Raw genomic sequence first — 6,094 nt, forward strand, 5'->3', positions numbered from 1 at the left:
GCCTGGCGTGCAGGGGTCCCAAGTTCGATTCCCCGCCAGGGCACACAGGAGAGGTGCCCATCTGCTTCTCCATCCCTCCCCCTCACCTTCCTCTCTGTCTCTCTCTTCCCCTCCCGCAGCTGAGGCTCCATTGGAGCAGAGGATGGCCCAGGCACTGGGGATGGCTCCTTGGCCTCTGCCCCAAGTGCTAGAGTGGCTCTGGTTGCAACAGAACGATGCCCCCAGATGGGCAGAGCATTGCCCCCGGTGGGCGTGCCGGGTGGATCCCGGTCGGGTGCATGCGGGAATCTGTCTGACTGTCTCTCCCAGTTTCCAGCTTCAGAAAAATACAAAAAAAAAAAAAGAAAAAAAAAGCAGGCTGGATGAAGCCAAGGATCAAATCAGCAATTTAGAAGACAAGATAACTAAAAGCATGGAAACAAAACAGCAAAAAAGAAAAGAGGATTAAAAGTCTGAGGAAACTCTAAGAGAGCTCTGTGACAACATAGAGAAAAACAACATCCACATAATAGGGGTTCCTGAAGGAGAAAAAAAAGAACAAAACATAGAGAACCCGATTGAAGAAATCCTACCTGAAAACTTCCCTAAATTGATGAAGGAAAAAGTCACACAAGTTCAAGAAGCACAGAGAATCCCATTAAAGAGGAACCCAAAGATACCTACACCAAGACACACCATAATTAAAATACCAAACCTAAGAAATAAAGAAAGAATACTAAAAGCTACAAGAGAAAAGCAGTCAATCACCTACAAAGGAGCTCCCATAAGGATGACATCTGACTTTTCAACAGAAACACTTGAGGCCAGAAGAGAATGGCAAGAAATATTCAAAGTAATGCAAAACATGAGCCTACAACCAAAACTTCTTTATCCAGCAGGCTATCATTTAAAATGGAAGGAGAAATAAAAAGCTTATCAGACAAAAAAAACTCAAGAAATTTATTACAACCAAGCCAACGCTACAAGAACTGTTAAGGTGCCTGTTGTAAACAGAACCAAGGGGAAAAAATTTTAGAAAAAGAGGAATGTAGATTTAAAGAATAAAATGGCAACAAACAACTACATATCAATAATAAATTTAAATGTAAATGAATTAAATCCTCCAATCAAAAGATATAGAGTAGCTGTGTGGATAAAAAAACAGGACCCGTACATCTACAAGAGACACACCTCAAAACAAAAGATACATATAAACTGAAAATAAAGGGATGGAAAAAAAATATTTCATGCAAATGAAAATGAAAAAAAAGCTGGGGTAGCAATACATATATCTGACAAAATAGACTTTAAAACAAAGAATATAGTAAGGGATAAAAAAGGTTGCTACATAATGATAAAGGGAGCAATCCTACAGGAAGATATAACCATTATAAATATCTACGCACCTAATATAGGAGCACCTAAATATATAAAGCAGACTTTGATGAATATAAAGGGCAAGATCAACAGCAATAATATAATAATAGGGGATTTTAATACCCCACTAACACAATGGATATATCCTCAAGAAAAAAAATAACAAAGAAACAGAAGACTTAAAGGACATACTAGATCAACTGGATTTAACAGATATCTTCAGAACTTTTAACCCTAAAGCAGCAGAATATGCATTTTCAAGTGCTCATGGTACATTCTCTAGGATACACCACATGTTAGGACACAAAACAAGTCTCAACAAATTTAAGAAGATTGAAATCATATCAAGTATCTTCTCTGATCACAATAGTAGAAAACTAGAAATCAACTACAATAGAAAAACTGAAAAACATTAAAACACTTGGAAACTAAATAGCATGTTTTAAATAACGAATGAGTTAATAATGAGAACAAGGAAGAAATTAAAAACTTCCTTGAAACAAATGCAAATGAACATACAACTCAAAATTTATGAAACACAGCAAAAGCAGTCCTGAGAGGGAAGTTCAGAGCATTACAGGCATAACTTAAGAAGCAAGAAAAAGCTCAAATAAACAACTTAATCCTGCATCTAAAAGAACTAGAAAAAGAATGGTAAGAAAAGCCTAGAGGAAGTAGAAGGAAGAAAATAATAAAGATCAGAACAGAAATAAATGAGAAAGAGGCAAAAAAAAAAAATACAGGAGATCAATGAAACCAGGAGCTGGTTCTTTGTAAAGGTAAACAAGATTGATGAACCTTTAACCAGACTCACCAAGAAAAAAAGAGAGAGGACTCAAGTAAATAAAATTAGAAATGAGAGTGGAGAAGAAACAACTGATATGATTGTAAAAAAAATACTATGAAGAACTTGTATGCCAAAAAATTAGACAACCTAGGTGAAATGGACATATTTCCTGAAACATATACTCTTTCAAAAATTAATTTGAAAGGATCAGAAAACCTAGACAGACCAATTACAACAAATGAGATTAAAACAGTTATCAAACAACTTCCAACAAACAAAAGCCCTGGGCCATATAGCTTCACAGGCGAATTCTACCAAATATTCAAAGAAGAACATTCTCAAGCTATTTCAAAAAAGTGGAGGTGGGAAGACTTCCAAGCAACTTTTATGAGGTGAGCATAATTCTCATTTCAAAACCAGGCAAAGACAATACAAAGAAAGAAAACTATAGGCCAATATCCCTGATGCATTTAGATGCTAAAATTCTCAACAAAATATTAGCAAACCAGATCCAACAATACATGAAAAAAAATCATACATCATGATCAAGTGGGATTTATTCTGGGGGGGCAAGGCTGGTACAATTTTTGAAAATAAATCAATGTGATTTATTATATAAACAAAAGAAAGAGAAAAACCACATGATAATTTCAATAGATGAAGAAAAAGCATTTGATAAAATCCAGCACCCATTCATGATCAAAACTCTCAGCAAAGTGAGAATACAGGGACATACCTCAACATGATAAAGGCAAACCCACAGCCAGCATCATACTCAATGGGCAAAATTAAAAGCAATCCCCTTAGAATCAGGAAAAGGGCAGGGGTGCCCCCTTTCACCACTCTTATTCAACATAGTGCTGGAAGTCCTAGCTACAGGAATCAGACAAGAAGAAGGGATAAAAAGCATCCAAGTTGCAAAAGAAGTAAAACTATCATTATTTACTGAAGATATGATACTGCACATAGAAAACCCTAAAGTTTCAGTCAAAAAAAATACTAGATCTAATAAACAAATTCAGCAAGATGGAAGAATATAAAATTAATATTCAGAAATCAGAGGCATTCTTATTCAACAATAAACTGTCTGAAAGAGAAATTAAGAAAACAATCCCCTTCACGCTTGCAAAAAAATAAAATAAAATAAAGTACCTAGGAGTAAATTTAACCAAGGATGTTAAAGACTTGTATTTGGAAAATTATAAAACATTGATAAAGAAAATCAAGGAAGATACAAACAAGTAAAAGCATATACCATGTTCATGGATAGGAAGTATAAACATCATTGAAATGTCTATATTACCCAAAGCAATTTATAAATTCAATGCAATACCAATTAAAATATCAATGAGATACTTCAAAGAAATAGAACAAATATTCCAAAAATTTATATGGAACACGAATTACCTCATCAATATTGAAAAAGAAGAATAAAGTGGGGGGTATCACACTTCCTGATATCAAATTATACTACAAGGCCACTGTACTCAGAACAGCTTGGTACTGGCGTAAGAACAGGCATTTAGATCAATGGAACAGAACAGAGAACCCAGAAATAAACCCACATCTTTATGGAAAATTGATATTTGACAAAGGTGTTAACAGCATACAATGGAGTAAAGAGAGTCTCTTTAACAAATGGTGTTTGGAAAATTGGACAGCTACCTAAAAAAAATGAAACTAGACTACCAACTTACACCATTCATAAAAATAAAATCAATAATAAGACAAACCACAAAATGGGAGAACATATTTGATGATACATCTGACAAGGGATTAATAACCAATATTTACAAAGAATTTGTAAAACCCAACACCAGGAATATAAACAATCCAATCAAAAAACAGGCAAAAGAAATGAATAGACACTTCTCTGAAGAGGACATACACATGGCCAATAGGCAGATAAAAAAATGTTCAACACCACTAATCATTAGAGAAATGCAAATTAAAACCACAATGAGATATCACTTCACACCAGTCAGAATGGTGTTCATTAACAAAACAACACATAATAAGTGCTGGAGAGGGTGTGGAGAAATGGGAACCCTCCTGCACTGCTGGTGGGAATGCAGACTGGTGCAGACACTATGGAAAACAGTATGGAGATTCCTTAAAAAATTAAAAATCAAACTGCCTTTTGACCCAACCATCCCACTTTTAGGAATATATCCTTAGAATACCAAATCACTGATTCAGAAGAAGAAATGCTCTCCATGTGTAGCATTGTTTGCAATAGCCAAGATCTGGAAACAACTGTTAGTGGATGAGTGGATTAAAAAGCAGTGGTACATATGTACCAGTAGTAGTCAACCTGGTCCCTACCGCCCACTAGTGGGCATTCTAGCTTTCATAGTGGGTGGTAGCAGAGCTACCAAAGTATAAATAAAAAGATAGATTTAATTATAGTAAGTTGTTTTATAAAGATTTATTCTGCCAAACTTAGAGAAAATCCAACATAAAGTACTTGGTAAGTAATTACTATTATATGCTTTAACTTGCTATAACTCTGCTTTATAAATTTTATAAAGTAAAGTTACTTCCCTAGTTTATAAATCACCATTACTGTTGAACTGGTGGGCAGTTAGAAAATTTTACTACTAACAGAGATACAAATTGGGCAGTAGGTATAAAAAGGTTGATTATCCCTAATATACACAATGGAATACTACACAGCCATGAAAACGAAGAAAATTTTACCTTTTGCAACAACATGGATGGACCTGCAAACTATTATGCTAAGTGAAATTAGCCAAGCAGAGAAAGAAAAATATCATATGACCTCACTCATTTGAGAAATCTAATGAACAATGTGAACTGAGGAGCAGAATAGAGGCAGAGAGGAATCAAAGGGACCAGAGGGAAAGCAGACAGAGGGAAAGGGGATGAGAGGATGGGATCAGAGAAGGAAAAGAGATTGTTTAATTCATATATACATAACACAGCATTATAGAGAGCAGGACAGCAAATCCTAGAGGGAAGGAGGGAGGGCGTTGTGGAGAGAGGTACAAGGGGAATGTAGAGGGGAACATGGGGCTGGGGGGGTGTATTCAGTGGGACACTTGAATCTATGTAAACACAATATATTAAATCAATAAAAAAAGAATGACACACTATTTTTTAAGATGTTTTTGCTTTTTCTTGGCTTCTTTTTACGTTTTTATTTGCTTTTATTTAATTTTTTTTTTGTATTTTCCCGAAGCTGGAAACGGGGAGGCAGTCAGACAGACTCCCGCATGCGGCCAACCGGGATCCACCCGGCATGCTCACCAGGGGGTGATGCTCTGCCCATCTGGGGCGTTTCTCTGCTGCAACCAGAGCCATTCTAGTGCCTGAGGCAGAGGCCATGGAGCCATCCTCAGCGCCCGGGCCAACTTTGCTCCAATGGAGCCTCGGCTGCGGGAGGGGAAGAGAGAGACAGAGAGGAAGGAGAGGGGGAGGGGTGGAGAAGCGATTCTCCTGTGTGCCCTGGCCGGGAATCGAACCCAGGACCCCTGCAAGCGAGGCTGATGCTCTACCACTGAGCCAACCGGCCAGAGCCGTGGCTTTATTTAATTTTTATGTTTCATATATATTGATCTCATTCTATCCTCATGTCTCTTCATTTCTTTTTCACATTTTTCACCTTTTATCTCTGTACTACATTCTGGATAATGTCTTCAGTTCTATCTTTCATTTCACTAATTCTCTCTTCGGTTTGTCTAATATCATCAATTAAATTAATTCAAGTTTTTAATTTTGTCAATTATATATTTTAATTCTAAGGCTCTATTTAGTTGCTTTTCAAATATGCCTGGAATATTGTTGTTGTTGTTACCTCTCATTCAGGTGTTCTGCTTGTTTGTTTGATTATTCTTTTTAGTTCTTTAAATATTTCAAACATAGTTACTTCATATTGAGTATCCAATAATTCTAATATCTGAAGTGTTTTGGTAGGTCTAACTATTATTT

General features: G+C 36.2%; 1 non-coding gene across 1 annotated transcript; it reads right to left on the bottom strand.

Moving 5' to 3' along the window:
- Positions 1–5,607: 5,607 nt before the first annotated feature.
- On the bottom strand, positions 5,608–5,683 carry TRNAA-CGC (transfer RNA alanine (anticodon CGC)). The gene has a single exon. It is a non-coding gene; the product is annotated as a tRNA-Ala (tRNA).
- Positions 5,684–6,094: the final 411 nt, after the last annotated feature.

This window comes from Saccopteryx leptura, chromosome 2, assembly GCF_036850995.1.
Source record: "Saccopteryx leptura isolate mSacLep1 chromosome 2, mSacLep1_pri_phased_curated, whole genome shotgun sequence".
Taxonomy (NCBI): domain Eukaryota; kingdom Metazoa; phylum Chordata; class Mammalia; order Chiroptera; family Emballonuridae; genus Saccopteryx; species Saccopteryx leptura.